We start from the raw sequence: 18,000 nt of genomic DNA on the forward strand, positions 1-18,000 counted from the left end.
ATATGAGATTATTATCCTAAAGGAAATCAGTCCTGAATATTCATTGGAAGGACTGATGCTGAAGCTGAAGCTCCAATACTTGGGCCACCTGATACAAAGAACTGACTCATTGGAAAACACCTTGATGCTGGGAAACATTGAAAATAGGAGAAAGGGATGACAGAGGATGAGATGGTTGGATGGCTTCACCAACTTGATGGTCATGAATTTGAGCAAGCTCCAGGAGTTGGTGATGGACAGGGAAGCCTGGCGTACTGCAGTCCATGGGGTCACAAAGAGTCAGACACAACTGAGTGACTGAACTGAACTGAAAATATCTTTCCAATTAGACAATATTTTTTAAAAAGACATGTCAATTTTAGACACAATCAATTAAAATATAAGCAGAGTGGAGTTCCAATACACAAGGTCAAATATAATTGGAATCAGTGGAGGGAACAAGTTCAGAGTTTTGAAAAAAATATCCTCAACCCTCTTTAGGGGTAGAATGACTAAACACTAACTCAGCAGCTACTATCTATTTACTTGCGCAAGAGGATAATAGACATTGTTATTTACCTATGTAATTGTAAAGTATATAAATTCTCTTTAATGAGCAACACAGAACAAGGCCATAGTTTGTGATTTCAAAGCACTTGATTTTTAACTTTTGTTAAAGGTCAGGTTGAAAGAATTGATATACTTACAAGGCAGCTTGCAATTCACAGCTCATCTACTCAATATCTTCTTGTTATTTTCTTGAATCAAGCCAAATGCTCGGAAAGCTGGGTGCTTTGGCCACTCTGTTCTGCTCCCCACCCTAAAAGGGTGATAATAGACCTATACTTTAACACCATCACGTTGACCAGTATTGAAGACTGCTGTAACAAACAATCTATACAGTCTCTGTTATTCCATTATTAAAGGACTATAACTACCAAGGTTTTTCATATCATCAATTTTGCTGCACAATAAGACTCATGTCTAGAATTTCTTCTTTAACAAAAGCCTGGGAAATGACACTTTTCCTTTGAGAAATCAGTGTGTGTGGGTATGATAAACAAAATATGTCATGTAGATAAAGTCTGTTTTATTTGAGCTGGATCTGCAGTTCAATTCTGTAGAAATTTGGCTTTATATGTATATATCTATACATCTATACCTATATCTACTTAAATTTTGTCTGCTCCTCACTTTTGATCATTTCTTCTTTTTATATTTTTCCTTGGCCTATTTTTATAAAATTTTCCTCCTGAATTACTTTAATTCATTCAACAGTCCTCATATCTTATGCAAAATCAAGTGGACCATGATTAAATAAATAAAAGAGAAAACAGTTGCTCTTCTAAATTTTTAATTTAATAAAGGAGAATGCATGAATTATATCTCTTATAAAAAAGTACAAATAAATATTATAAAGATAATATTCCCATTACCAAGGCTACCTTTGAAGGATCTAAGAATTATGGAGAACTCAAATCCACTTTGTGAAGAAGAATTCTAAAATATAGGCTTCCCAGATGGTGTTAGTGGTAAAGATTCTGCCTGCCAATGCAAGAGACATAAGAGACACGGTTTGATCCCTGGGTCAGGAAGATACCCTGGTGGAGGGCATGGAAACCTATTGCAGTATTCTTGCCTGGAAAATTCCACGGACAGAGGAGCATTGGTGGCCTACAGTCCATGGGGTTGCAAAGAGTTGGACACAACTGAAGTGACAGCATGCACAGATGCACCCTGGAATATATATTCTAATGCTATGGGTTTTCCTGTGGTCATGTATGGATGTGAGAGTTGGGCTGTGAAGAAGGCTGAGCACTAAAGAATTGATGCTTTTGAACTGTGGTGTTGGAGAAGACTCTTGAGAGTCCCTTGGACTGCAAGGAGATCCCTCAATCCATTCTGAAGGAGATCAGCCCTGGGATTTCTTTGGAAGGAATGATGCTAAAGCTGAAACTCCAGTACTTTGACCACCTCATGCGAAGAGTTGACTCATTGGAAAAGACTTTGATGCTGGGAGAGATTGGGGGCAGGAGGAGAAGGGGATAACAGAGGATGAGATGGCTGGATGGCATCACTGATGCAATGGACGTGAGTCTGAGTGAACTCCAGGAGTTGTGATGGACAAGGAGGCCTGGCGTGCTGCGATTCATGGGGTCGTGAAAAGTTGGACACGACTGAGCGACTGAACTGAACTGAACTGAACTGAATGCCACTCCAGGAAGAACTTCTCCCAGTTCACTTAGAAGCTGATATTCTTAATAGCGATTATAGAGAAAGCAGAAACAATCTTTCCTCACCTTGCAAAATTATAGTCCACTCACCTCCTGTGATTGCCAACATGTCAGGAAATACATAGCCCTCTTATGACAGGAAAAGTAAGTCTTGTACTGTGAACCTCGCTTTTAGCTCATTAATGTTGCCTATAACATTTAGTACTTCCTCCCAGTGTTTAATTGTTCCTCATGTCCAGGATTGTGACTACTGAAATCACGGGGGGAGACGAAGTGAAATTATCATAATTCCTACAAGTTGAAATATTTGCAGGGACTGAAAGCAACATTTAATAACTAAGAAATGCTGAATTACATGGATTAGCAGCAATATTTATAAATCTTGGAGGACAATGGTGAAGAAATGTTGACTGAATTAGTTTTGATTACTAATCCTTTTTAAAAATTTGTTTAAATTTATTTATTTTAATTGGAGGCTAATTACTTTACAATATTGTATTGGTTTTACCACACATTGACATGAATCCGCCATGGGTGTACATGTGTTCCCAATCCTGAACCCCCTTGCAACTCCCTCCCCATCCCATCCCTCTGGGTCATCCCAGTGCACCAGCCCAAGCATCCTGTATCATGCATTGAACCTGGACTGGCAATTCATTTCACATATGATAATATACATGTTTCATTGCCATTCTCCCAAGCCATCCCACCCTCGCCCTCCCCCACAGAGTCCAAAAGACTGTTTTATACATCTGTGTCTCTTTTGCCTTTTAAACTCTGTGATAAATTCAGAAAAACTTCCTTATTTTGGGTAGAAACCACTCTTAGACAAAATTTAACTCCTATTCACTAATGAGTTTAATTCAGTTCCATAAAGACAAAAAACCCAGCATAACTTATTTTTGAGATTTGATCAAATAACTTTGAAGCCTATGAAGAAAAATAAGCAAACAAGACCAGCAAAAAGAATTCTAATATAGAAGGGCAATGAGAGGACAATAGACATTGTAGACGTAATTTTAATAGTATGAAACAATATAAAATTAGAGGAACAGGGCAATAAAACAGAGTTGACAGCAATGAAATAGGATCTACCACATAGTTTATATGACAAAAGAGAAAGCATGACTCAAGGAGGAATGGAATTTATATTAAATATTATAGAGACAATTGGTAAACTAGTTGGAAAAATGATAGAGTCCTGTCTTTACAGTAGATGCCAAAATATTCTGAATGGATACAAATTATTTTGGATAGATTAATTTTTACTAAAATAATAGATATTATAAAGCAGAATATGGATAGATTTTAACTTTACAAAATTTTGAAAGTTGCATAGGTAAAATAGTAACCAAACCCCACAGATCAAAGGTAGGGAATACATGTATTGCCATTATGACATACATTTATATTTTACTAAATAAGAAATGTGTATACAGCAGTAAGATGAAACATTGTGACCTAAATTAAAAAGTGAGTAAAGACAAGAAATTGATAACCCATTTGGCACACATGTATCAGGCAAATATATAAGAATAGTCTGCTTCCAAGTAATAAGAGAAATACAGTTTATTTTTTAAATATAAATTTATTTTTTTTAATTGGAGGCTGATTAATTTACAATATTGCATTGGTTTTGCCATACATCAACATGAATCTGCCATGGGTGTGCACGTGTTCCCCATCCTGTACTCCCCTCCCATTTCCCTCCCCACCCCATCCCTCTGCGTCATCCCAGTGCACCAGCCCCGAGCATCCTGTATCATGCATCGAACCTGGACTGGCAATTTGTTTCACATATGATATTATACATGTTTCAATGCAATACTCCCAAATCATCCCACCCTTGCCCTCTCCCATAGAGTCCAAAAGTTTTAAAAAAAGATTACCTAGACTGGTAAGTTTTCATAAGATCTTTTAGACTGGCAAGTGGATTTATCTTTCTATAAAAGCGTTTGGAAATATATTCTTATACCAACACATTTAAAATGTTTCTGTGTCTATCTAAGAAGTTTTATAGTTATTCATTCTAGAAATAAATATGAATTGTAAACACTGATAAGGATAAAGATATTAAATGTAATATTTTTAATAACTTTGCAATTTAGAAAGAGTCTACATTTCCAAACATAAGGAATAAGCTAAGTATATTGTGATTAATTAACTTAATAAAATTATATGCAGCTATTGAAAATGTTAGTAGGTAATACTTTTGGAGAGCACTGGAGAATATTTATTAGTTGAAGATAGGAGAAAGAGAGCAACATTAAATCATGTATACTATTTCAATTGTCTACAAAAAGATAATTTGAAGGAATACACATACAATAGAGAATAGTTGTGATTGAATAATTATACTTCAGATAGGATAGTTAATATTTTAGTTTAATTTTAATTAATATCACAATAAAAATTCACTTTAAATAGAAAAAGTTATATGTAATCTGCAGCCCTAATTACTTCTGAATATTTGTGTAAAACAATAATAAATTTTTCAAAATGTCACCTCTATTTGCTGCTGTTTGTTATTCAGTTATAGATGTCAGTGGATTTATTTCATACAAGACATGTTTTTAATACTTTAAAGTATCAAGCTATTCTGCCCACATTATTATAAAGAAGATAATGCCATAGCAATCTGGAACACCAATTAGTGTCAATTACAACTTATTTTAACTGTCACACTAGCATCCTTATAAGAATAGCTACAGAACTTTGCTTCTTTTTATGTCCCAGAATTGAATGATTTTATTGTTATGAGAGTTTGAAACCAGTCATTATATGAGCATAAATGTTAAAAGAGGGCTGTACAAATTAAGACTTATAATAGATCATGATGTTTTCTAAAATTTTTCCTAAATCTAAATTTTCAATGAGTGATATTAAAAAGTATAAATGTGAGATTACATTTGTGGGAACCTGTAAAGGTTTAGGAATGTGCCAACTTTAATGAGAAGTGTAATTTAATGTTTTTCAGATGTTGATATTTGAAAAAAATCTCTATAAATGCATTCTGTGTTCTTCGGAGTGTGCATAGCATGTTTCAGTTGAACTGATGCTTCTTTTGAAAAAAAAAAAAAAAAATTAAAGTCACTTTTCCATCAAAGATACCATCTTTCACAAGATATTTCTATGAAACTTTTAAAAATGAAAGCAATAATAGTCATTTACTCTGACATTTATGATAGAATATTTGTCCACTCCTTATTTTTTATTTTTCTTTGTTGAGACATTTTTTGAACAAATAAAAGATAAATTAGTGAATATTGGGGATATATACATATTCTAAAGGTAAAACTCTAATTCAAGTCCAAAAACGTTAAAAAAAAAAAGACGTCTATTAAATCAGAGTAAACAGCAATGATACCATCTGTGTATCCATCAACCTTCTCAAACACTATTTTCTTTGTTTTCCCATTACATTTGTGAATGCTCATATTTCCCATTTTCCAAAATTCTCTTTTCTTAAATTCACTGGGCATAGCCATTCTCTGGATCTTTTTCTGCCTGCCTGACATGCATCAGCTGAGATTCAGAGCAGTCAGACTGAAACAAGGAGTAAGCCAAGAGTCAGTTTCAAGAGAGCTATAAGCTAGTCTGTGAGGATAAGTAAAAACAACACATTGTGGAGTCAAATTCACAGAGATGACAGTTGTCAAAATCACCTAGCTCTAACCTTCCTGTCTGACATAAGGTGAGAAGAGGGGGAAAAAGGTAAGAGAAACTTGTGAAGGTCACAGATCTTAGAAAGAAGCACAGTTAAAAACTGAGATTTAATCATAAGACCATAGAATACTTTTCTTCTACTCTTTCACATCCCTGAGGAGTGCTCAGAGGGAGATCTGTAACTATAAATGCTATACTACAAGAGACGAAAGATGGCAAATCAATAACCTGACTTTATATATTAAAACACTAGAAAAATAACAAAAACCCAAAGCAAACAGAAGGAAGAATATAATAGAGATTAGAATGAAGATAAATGAAATAAAATGGAAAAACAATAGAAGCAACAAACATTAGAGTTGATGGACTATTACAAAAAGAAGGAAGATAGAAGTAACTGAAAACCAAAATGAAAGTGGAAAGATTACTTTTGACTCTAAAAAAAAAAAAACAAAAACAATGTGAAAAGAATACCATAAATGATTGTGCTAACAAATCAGAGAAAACTAGATGAAATTGAATATTTCCTATAAGCATGAAAGTGAAAGTCACTCAGTCATGTCCGACTTTTCGCGACCCCATGGACCATACAGCCCATGAAATTACCCAGGCCAGAATGCTGGAGTGGGTAGCCTGCCCCTTCTCCAGGGGATCTTCCCAACCCAGCTATTGAAACCAGGTCTCCCGCAGTGTAGGAAGATTCTTTACCAGCTGAGCCACAAGGGAAGCCCTCCTAGAGGCATCAGTTCAGTTCATTTCAGTCCCTCAGTCGTGGCCGACTCTTTGCTACCCCATGAATCGCAGCATGCCAGGCCTCCCTGTCCATCACCGACTCCCGGAGTTCACTCAGACCCACATCCATCAAGTCAGTGATACCATCCAGCCATCTGATCCTCGGTCGTACCCTTCTCCTCCTGCCCCCAATTCCTCCCAGCATCAGAGTCTTTTCCAATGAGTCAACTCTTCACATGAGGTGGCCAAAGTACTGGAGTTTCAGCTTCAGCATCATTCCTTCCAAAGAAATCCCAGGGCTGAGCTCCTTCAGAATGGACTGGTTGGATCTCCTTGCAGTCCAAGGGACTCTCAAGAGTCTTCTCCAACACCACAGTTCAAAAGCATCAATTCTTCGTCACTCAGCCTTCTTCCCAGTCCAACTCTCACATCCATACATGACCACAGGAAAAACCATAGCCTTGCCTAGACGGACCTTAGTCGGCAAAGTAATGTCTCTGCTTTTGAATATACTATCTAGGTTGGTCATAACTTTTCTTCCAAGGAGTAAGTGTCTTTGAGGCATACACATTACTAAAACTTACTTAAGAATAAATAGTGAATCATAACAGACTGATAAGGAAATTTATTAATCAAAACCTCCCCCAAAAGAAATGACTAGGACTAGATCACTTCACAGGTGAGTTCTATCAAACATTTTTAAAAGAGTTAACATAAATACTTCTCAAATTTCTTCAAACAAATATACAAAAGGAAGAAATATTCCCTAAGCCATTCTATAAGGTCAAAACTTTTCTGATACCAAGCTAGAAAATGATACCACAAGAAAAGAAAGCAGATCATATAGAAAAAGAGACATGAAAATTCTCAATAAAATAGTAGTATAGCAAATGCAACATATTAAAATGATTTTTCTCCATGGCCAAATGGGATTTATCTCAAGAATGTAAAGTGGTTCAAGATATGAAAATCAGTAAATATAATATACCACATTTTCATTATGGAGGGAAAGCTGACATAATGTTTTCAATTGACAGAAAAAAGCCTGGAGAAAAATTCAACATCCTTTCATAACAAAAAAGAGGGACGTTAGAATATATAGGAATTTGCTCAACATAATAAAAACACTGATGAATAATCCATAGTTAAACATACTATTGAATGGTAAAAGACTGAAAGTTATACCCCGAAGATCAGGACCAAGTCAGGCACCACATTTTGACATTGTTCAATGCTCTACTCTGAGTTCTAGTGAGGGAAATTAGTCAAGGAAAAGAGATGAGCAGCATCCAAGCTGGGAAGGACAGAGTATAAGTTTATCTATTGAAAATCTTTTGGAATCCAACCAAAAACTATTATAGCTAGTAGAAGAAGTCATCAAAATGCTGAGTACACAATTAATATGAAAAAAGTTCAGTTCTATACAGGATGAAAGAAAGTTACATTTATAATAACATCAAACAGAATGATGATACTTAGAATAAATTTATTGATGGAGCTACAAAATATGTACAATGAAAACTACCAAATATTCTTGAAATAATGAAAATAAGTGGAAAGACATCTGTATGTATGAATTGGTAGATATAAAATTCTTAAAATAGTGCTACTGCTCATGTGGTGTTAGTAGTAAAGAACCTGCCTGCCAATGCAGGAGACATAGGAGATGTGGGTTTGATCCCTTGGTTGGGAAGACAACCTGGAGGAGGAAATGGTGACCCACCTCAGTATTCCTGCCTGGAAAATCCCATGGACTGAGGAGCCTGGTGGGCTACAGTCCATCAGGTCAAAAAGACTCAGGCACGACTGAAGTGACTTAGCAACAGGACAGCACCGCTCAAAACTGTCTATGCTTTCAATGCATTATCCATCAAAATCTCAACAGCTGTTTTGCAGAAATGGAAAATTCTACTCTAAAATGTGTACAGATTTGCATAGGTTCCTAAATAGCCAAAACAATCTTGAAAAAGGACAATGTTAAGGGACTCACACTTTACAATTTTCAAAGTTCCTATAAAGCTACAATAACTATAAAAGTTTGATATTACATAAGGATATGCATACAGGTCAATCGAAGAGTAGTGACTATACAGAAATAAACCCATACACTACGATCAAGTAACTTCTGGCAAGAGTGTGAAGTTCATTCAAAGAGGAAAGACCATCTTTTCAATAACTTGCATTGAGAATGTTCAAGGAAATGAGGTTGCATCCTTACTTCAAACCATATGCAAGAATTAACTCAAAATGGATCAGAATCGTGAATACAATAGCTAAAGCCCTAAACCTTTTAGAAGAAGATATTAGGGATAAATATTCGTGACCTTGAAATTGGTAATGGCTATTTATGCATGACATCAAAAACACAGGCAAAAAAGAAAAAAAGAAAGAAATTTAGCTTTATTAAAGGTAAAAATTCCATGCACCAAATGACACTATAAACAGAGTGAAAGGCAACCCACAGAGTGGGATAATATATTTATGAATCATATATATGATAACAAATTAGTATCCAGAATACAAAAAGCAATTATGACTCAATAACAAAAGAAAAGCAGCCCAATTTTTAAAAAATGGATGAAGTATATAAATAAACTTTTCTGCTAAGAAGATTTTCATGTCACAAACAAGCTCATGAAAAGATACTCAATCTTATTATTTAGGGAAATGCAAATCAAGCCACAATGTTATCTAAAATTACACACATTAGAATTGCTAGTGTACCAAAAAAAAGTGTTGACCAAATAATGGAGAAACTGGGGCACTTGGACATTGTTGATGGAATGCAAAATGTCACAAGCAATGTGAAAAATAGTTTAGCAGTTCCTTAAAAGTTAAACCATATGATTCCACTCCTGGCTAAATGCCTAAAAGAATAGTAAACAGGTTCTCAAAAAAATATTTTTACACAAGCCTTCATAGAAGCATTGTTTCCAAAGGCCAAAAGTGGACACAACCTAAATGTTCATTAACTGATGAAATTATACATACTGTGGAATATTATTTGGCAATACAAATGAAATACCCAGACATGCTACTATTGATACTAGGATGAACCTTGAAAATATGCTAAGTGAAAGAAATGAGACTCAGAAAGCTCAAGTATTAAGTTATTTCATCTCTGTAAAATTTCCAAAATAGACTATCTATGGAGACACAAAGCAAACTAGTGGATTCCAGGAGATAGTAGGAGGGAGGAAAGGAGAGTGACTGCATAACAGGTGTGAAATTTCCTTTTGGGATGATTAAAATGTTTTCAAACTCAATAGTCTCGATAGTGGTAATTGTTGCACAACATTGTGAATGTACTAAATATAACAAATGGTAAATTTTTAAACTGCATTTTACTCCAAAACACCACCAAAAAAAAAAAGCAGGCAGTGGACCAGAACAACTCATTCTTAGAGAAGAAAAAACAATGATGCAAACATGAGGGACACTTTACGGATCAAAAAAACAAAAATTATAAGGGGTAAATTAAGCCTTTTTTTTTTTTTCTGCTTAGTCAATCTCAGTAGGGTATTCTCTAATATATTAGGAGCTCTAGAAAGGAATTCAAATGAAATATGTTTATTTTTGAAGATATCATCATATCTTGTTGCCTTCTCCTCAATTCTTACTTGCTGTCACATTGCCTTAAGGTGAATTTGATTATGTTAGTAATACCATGGACTTCCCTGGTGGCTCAGATGGTAAAGCATCTGTCTACAAAGTGAGAAACCTGGGTTCAATCCTTGGGTCGGGGAGATTGCCTGGAGAAGGAAATGGCAACCCACTCCAGTACTCTTGCCTTGAAAATCCCATAGACGGAGGAGCTTGGTGCAGGCTACTATCCATGGGGTTGCAAAGAGTCAGGCACAACTGAACGACTTCACTTTCACTTTGACTTTCAGTAATACCCCAGAAGGCAGTATCACTTCATGTTGTATTGAATGATTGACACTTACCAGTAAACTCCCAGATTTCAGGCCCATGAATTTACTGGAACATTCTAATTAGCCTAGCTGTATTATTTCAGGACTGGAGTTTTTCAGAATAGGAATTTACTTGGAGGTGTCCTAGTGGTCTGAAATAGTGCATCATGCCCAAGCAAGTTGGCAATTTTGCTTGTTCCACTTGTTCTTAGTTCTACTCCAGTGAGGTTGCTATTGTTTAGCTACTAAGTCTCACTTTCACTTTTCACTTTCATGCATTGGAGAAGGAAATGGCAACCCACTCCAGCGTTCTTACCTGGAGAACCCCAGGGTTGGCAGGTCATGGTGGGTTGCCATCCATGGGTTGCAAAGAATTGGACATGACTGAAGCAACTTAGCAGCAGCAGCAGCAGCAGCAGCAACATGCCTTACTCTTTTGCAACACTACAGACTGCAGCCCATCATGCTCCTCTGTTCTTGAGATTTCCCAGCAAGAATAATGGAGTGGGCTGCCATGTCCTCCAGGGGATCTTCCCGATACAGGGATTGACCCACAACCCTTGCCTTAGCAGGTGGATTTTTTACTGCTGGGCCACCAGGGAAGCTCAGTGAGGAGTTTTCTTTAAATAAAATACGTTTTTGCTCATCTTGTGAAGATAATAATTTCGTTTTCTACTCACATCGTGAGTGCAGCCTTTACATACAAAACAAAGTTCAGAATAGATTTACATGGCAAAATAGCTCTTGGAAAATTATATGAATTATGTATATGTATAAATTATGATTGTTTGGGATACAGGCCCAGAAATGTTCTAAGCATATCTCAAGCTCTGGACAAACTGTGATGATAAAGATTCTGTAAAATTATAGGAGACTGTTCCATAAAGTGGCTCAAAGTGGTTCATTTAAAAGTTAAAAAGCTGAGACATCTCAACACAGTGAAACTCATTACATTTGTGAGCAGCAAATTTTCAATTATTCTTTTTCAAACTGGAAATATTAAAATTTGGTCAAAATACAGCTTCTTATTCTGTAAACACAGCATGTAGCTATGCTTTCTCCAGTTCTTAATTTTTGGCTGCGTTAAACCCTTTGAGAAATAGTTATTACCTACAAACTAGTATTTATTTCCCTGGCTATAAAATCACACCATGAGAGAAAAGCAAATTATCTTCCAAAATAAAAAAAAAAGATAGAAAACGAGTTTATCATTATATTTGCTGCAAACTTATACTTTACTGGTCTAACTATAGTACTGTATCTTCCATTTACTTCAAGCCTTCTTTGTACCTTTAGGTCTGTGTGAAGATTTTCCAGAAGTCATTTAGAGATGTCTAGACTCAAAGCTAATGATGTTGCACAAGATATTTGTAAAACCCAGATAAAGTCACAAGAGATACTTAATGTAGTGATTTTAGTCCTAGAAGTTAGTAAGGTTTGGCTTTGTCATATAACGTGCCTTTGGTATGGTGGAAATTGTGAAAAAGGTTTAAATAAGCTATGCACTGGTGTGAATATTTAGAATAGATGAACCTAAGCAGATTCTGTAGTGTTTCATTCTGAAATCAGCATTTGTTTAGGAAAATGCCAAGATACTAGGATTATATTCTTACTAAGATCTCTCAGATGTATATTTGTTTTCTATCGCTGAAGATACTGTATAGTTATCTTTGAGCATCTGAATTTCTTTTCTGGGTTTTTAGAGTTAATCTAATTTTCTTATTCAAAATTCCATATTAATAATGCTTATAGAATATAATTGAACTATAATTTACATCCTGTACAAAGATCCTCAGAAAGTGAAGAATGCTATATTTCTGTGCTTATGTTTTTTCTTGAGATAAGCAGTTTGAAAAATTATCTTTTGAATTTTTATTATAGCAAATAAGCACAAGTAAATATTTTTGAAATTACTTGTCATTGGTAATGCCTACCATCAAAGAGCCTGAATAAACAATGTATGTGTGCTTACGTGTGTTTGTACATGTGTAGTTTGGAAAATTATCTTTTGTATTTTTATTATAGCAAATAAGCACAAGTAAATATTTTTGAAATTACTTGTCATGGATAATGCCTACCATCAAAATAGCCTGAATACACAATGTATGTGTGCTTAGGTGTGTGTTTATACATGTGCATGTGACATGTTACATTAAATGTGCACGTGGTATGTTATATATGACTGACTAAAGTTGTCTACAAATGTTTATAAAAGATTACTCCTAAGGATTGCCATTTCCTTCTCCACCTAAGAGTTCCAGCTTCAATGAAAGAAATTGATTTTAGAATCATATATTGAATTAATGTTAACATCATTTTCTGAAAGTGTCATCATTTTTATTTATAGTGTAGTCAAGTAGAGAAGCCAAATAATGAGTTGATATAAATCTACTATCTTATTCAAATTAAAATGGATGAATGATATAAATAAACTTTTCTCCTAAGAAGATTTACAAGTCATTGACAAGAACATGAAAATATACTCAATATCATTATTTAGGGAAATGCAAATTAAGCCAGCATGGAATCTCAAATTGGACCCATTAAAATTGCTCGTGTACCAAAGGAAAAAAAAAAAAATGTGTGGACCAAATTATGGAGAAATCGGAACACGGACGTCCGGAAGACACTTTGAAAACCACATGTCTATACTAAAACAGAAATTGTAACTTATCTGTGCCAAAACAGAAATTCATAAACACAGGTAAGTTTACAAAATATTTTTGTGCAACATTCATGTGTTTACACAACAAATACAGTCAAAAAATATTCTTTCTTTTAAGTTAGACAAAATCTTGCATGTCTGTGAGAGGTATGTCAGAATTCATTGTAGAAGAATTATTAAAACACCTATATTTTCACTAATTTATGTATGCATATATGTACATAGGTATACTTGTCTTTATGTCAATTATCTATCATCTATTTACAGTCAATTCTCATTATTAATGGTTGTTATAATCTACAGGCTCTGCAGAACCTGAATTAATAAAATCTGAACCATTGCCCTAAAATAAAGGTTCAGTTCAGTTCAGTTCAGTTCAGTCCCTCAGTCATGTCCAGCTCTTTGTAACCCCATGGATTGCAGCACGCCAGGCCTCCATATGCATCACCAACTCCTGGAATTCACTCAAACTCATGTTCATCGAGTTGGTGATGCCATCCAGCCATCTCATCCTCTGCCGTCCCCTTCTCCTCCTGCCCTCAATCCCTCCCAGCATCAGTCTTTTCCAATGAGTCAACTCTTCGCATGAGGTGGCCAAAGTACTGGAGTTTCAGCTTCAGCATCATTCCTTCCAAAGAAATCCCAGGGCTGATCTCCTTCAGAATGGACTGGTTGGATCTCCTTGAAGTCCAAGGGACTCTCAAGAGTCTTCTCCAACACCACAGTTCAAAAGCATCAATTCTTTGGCGCTCAGCTTTCTTCACAGTCCAACTCTTGCATCCATAAATGACCACTGGAAAAACCATAGCATTGACTAGACAGACCTTTGTTGGCAAAGTAATGTCTCTGCTTTCGAATATGCTATCTAGGTTGGTCATAACTTTTCTTCCAAGGAGTAAGCGTCTTTTAATTTCATGGCTGCAGTCACCATCTTCAGTGATTTTGGATCCCCCAAAAATAAAGTCTGACACTGATTCCACTGTTTCCCCATCTATTTCCCATGAAGTGTTAAGAGTCTCATAAAGGTTAGAGCCTCTGGTCACCACATTTTCCTCAAGTGATTTATAAGTAGTCTTGTTTTATATGTGTTGCTATCTGGACATTTCATAAAATATAAACATAAGTAATATAAGAATACAAATATAAGTATATATACTTGATCAATGTTGAACTCACAGCCACCTGGCTCTATTCCTTATACCTTAAGTAAGCTTATCTAACACATGTATTTCTCCATAAGGCACATCACAGCCTCTTGAGCTTAGAACAACGGAGAGCACTTTAGCACTATGCTTGTGGACCACATTAAGCAGTAAGATCATCAACCAACAAAAAGCACACAAATGTGAACAGTGTGGCACTAAACAGACTGTGAAAAATAAACACTTTTATAACATGAAAGCTATAAAACTAAGTGCATGATCTTGTTTGACCTCAGCTGGGTCAGAGCATATATCTTGGGTGACTTGAATTTTTTACCTCTCTGCACATGTCAATGAGTGATTCCAAAAGTACTGCAAAATCAGAAATAAATTTTCTCAAGTAGAAAAGGGTATGAATATGAGATTAGCAAATAATGAGAATGCTAATCTATATATCTCTTTCTATATCTACTAATACAGGTAGATGACATGATGCTCATATGCATTGTTACATCAATAATCAATCTGAAAATATTAGTTCTGGAGTGTGATCACATGTAAAAAACACTTAAGTGTGTAATCATCATGCTTAGTTCATCTCAGTTAACAAGATTGTTGACTACATACTTAGATCTCAAGAAAAATTAGCCTTCCAAATTTAAACATTACCTAAATATGACTTTTTAATTTTATGTTTATGTGAACATGCAATAATGACTATAACACATTATAGAGTTGGTCACTAGCAACAATTAAACAATATTGACTTTCTCATCTATAAGACTAAACAATTAGTACTTAATAAACATGAAATGACTTAAAATAATCACCAATACTTTAGTCTGGGCATATGCAATGAAAATCACATTTTGGGTGTAGTATTTTACCAAGGAAATAATGCAAATATGGAGAAATTAGCCCCCCAAAATGAAAAAGTAGAACATTTTAGTTTCTATAACACATGATTTTAGAATTGTGGGGAAAATAATTCTGTGAGGAGAGGAATTACCTTGAAAGTTACATTTTTAATATTTACAAACAAGTGAGGCTGAGACAGACACAGAATAATACTAATACAATCTGAGAAAGCCCCCTTTGAGATTTTCTTTTTTATACAGTTTTGCCTATAGCAATGACAAACTTTATTTGATTCATAGCATTAATATTTATGAATAAATAGACTGTGTATGAATATCAGAATAAGAAAGACTACAGTGATAACATACAAATATAATCCTTAGGCAAGCACAAGACAATTAGAATAGAGCAAGGGATTTGAAGATTAGATTCATCAAGAACTAGCCTCATATTTAAAAAATAATTTTGCTTAAGTCTACAAGAAAACTCAATTGTTGGTTGACTCCAAGAGAAAAAAATCTGAGAGAATTTAGGCTTTGAAAGTCAAAATATGCTTCTTTAGAAATACAATCTTATTTCAGAATTAGTTCATACTTTTTGCTTTACTTCTATTAAACTGTCATTTATTAATTAGAAATTATCTTGGCTCCCACCAATTAACTTTTTAAATGACATTAATTATATCTCAAGTTTCAAGAGATTTCTATCTTTCTTTGTCACATGAATTAGCATGATACAGTACAATTTTTAAAATGGCATATTATTTTCCACTGCTTTTCCTTCAATACCCCTTCTAAAACATTAGTAACTTTTCTTAATTATCAACAAGGAAAGCCAATTAAATTAAGAATAAATGAATGAGGAAAATTAAAAAAATAATAAAGGGAAAATAAAAAAGTAGGGGAATATTTTTCCATTGTGTGTTAATACATATTGAAGCTAATATCTTACAAGAATAAAGACTGAACAATTTTGTATTATATCAGAAGGACATGTATTTATTTGTTTGTGTTATATACACCACTTCATTAATATACATTTTTCTGAGAATAAGCAATAGAGCTACTGTGGGTAGGGCTAGCACCATTGATCCTATAGTTTTCAGAAAAGGAATTCTCTGAGCAACTGTGTGGCATGATAAGAAAGATGATTGGTTTTCTAAGGAAAGAAAATTGCTTAAGACTAAAGGGTTTTCATCCTCAAGTTTGCCATCCTAGGAAATGGATTGGATCTTTCTGAGGTAAGCTTACATTGGCCCCAAATCATAATATTCATGAGACTGACATACAAATTACAAGTACAATTTGTTGACTGCAAGGAGACAAGCAACACTATCACACAGGTTGGAATACTCATTGCAGCAGGACTGATATCCCTCCATAGTCACACCTATAGAGGAAAAAAATGCACAGATCTGCTTTCAGAGCATGAAATTGGAGAGAAGAAAAAGGTAGGTTGCATTTAATGCAAGAAATCTGCGGTTGTCAAATGCAATCATTTCAACCCAAGTATATCCTTGAAGTGAATGTGTTAGCCACTCAGTTGTGTCTGATTCTTTGCGACCCCATGGACTGTAGCCTGCCAGACTGCTCTGTCCATGGAATTCTCCGGGCAAGAATACTGGAGTGGGTAGCCATTCCCTTCTCCAGGGGATCTCCCAACCCAAGGATCAAACCCTGGTCTCCTGCATTACAGGCAGGAGCCAACAGGAAAGATATCCTTACACATGAAAAAAAATATGAAAATTTATTCTGCACTAAGAAATTATATCTCAAAAAATTTCCAAAATGATATCACACAAAACATATTGAAATTAATTTAAATTTTATGGAATATCCATCCAATGGAATAGTTAGAAGCATTAAAAACATCAAGTATATCTGCGTGAGTAACATTAAATATTAAATAATAATGTTGAGTTAAAAAAGAAAATGGCAATAATCCACTTCATATACTCTTATTAATATAAATTTAAAAATAAAACGTTGCCAGGGTCCAGCCCTGGTGGATCCAGTGTATTCGAAGAGGGGACGGCGTTGGCAAGGAAAGACTTATTTATTTATTTATTAATATAAGATTAGACTAGGAAGAGATAGTGTAGTAGGAAAATTAAGTGGAGAAAAGAGGCTGAATAACTTGGTATACGTGGAAAGCCAATAAAATTCCAGACAAGGAACTTGTGCCATCTACATTAGGCCACCGGCATCCGTTTGAATATCGGAGAGTGCCTCGCCTTGGGCTTTCTCTCTTACGGATCTTAGAAGCCGCCACAAGTAAGTAGACATGGTCCGCCTCCACGCCCCAGGTGGGGATTTCAGCCGAAAAAAGAAAAGAATGACATGGGGAAGCCCAGCATCGGTGCAAGACTCCAAAAACTATTTTTCAAAATCAGCTTATATACCCCAAGTTGTACATAATGGAATATGCAGAGTTATGCAGGGACAGCAGTCTTGACCCTCATTGAGACAAGGCTTTCTTTTTGCATACCCTCCCATATACAAAAGGTCTCAGGTGGTTTACATTATCTTCTGGCCAAGAGGCTTGTTAACATTTTTATGGCTCTCTTCCTGGATAATTGTCTATCAACCAGAAGACTCCTTTTCCCTAGAAGTGTTTTTTCTTTACTCTGCATCACCCTCAAAGTACTAAAGTTACATTCCTGTAGAACAAAGGTGTAGTGGGTTATAACAAAGAAAGTACTTAACTCAAAGATCTAATGTTGCTAATACCAGTCCTACTACCTGTTTTCCTATATACCAATTATATCTAAAAATAAAATATATGAAAATTTGGCAGCAAGTATTGACTCA

The sequence above is a fragment of the Capra hircus genome, chromosome 28 (assembly GCF_001704415.2).
Source record: "Capra hircus breed San Clemente chromosome 28, ASM170441v1, whole genome shotgun sequence".
In the NCBI taxonomy this organism is placed as follows: domain Eukaryota; kingdom Metazoa; phylum Chordata; class Mammalia; order Artiodactyla; family Bovidae; genus Capra; species Capra hircus.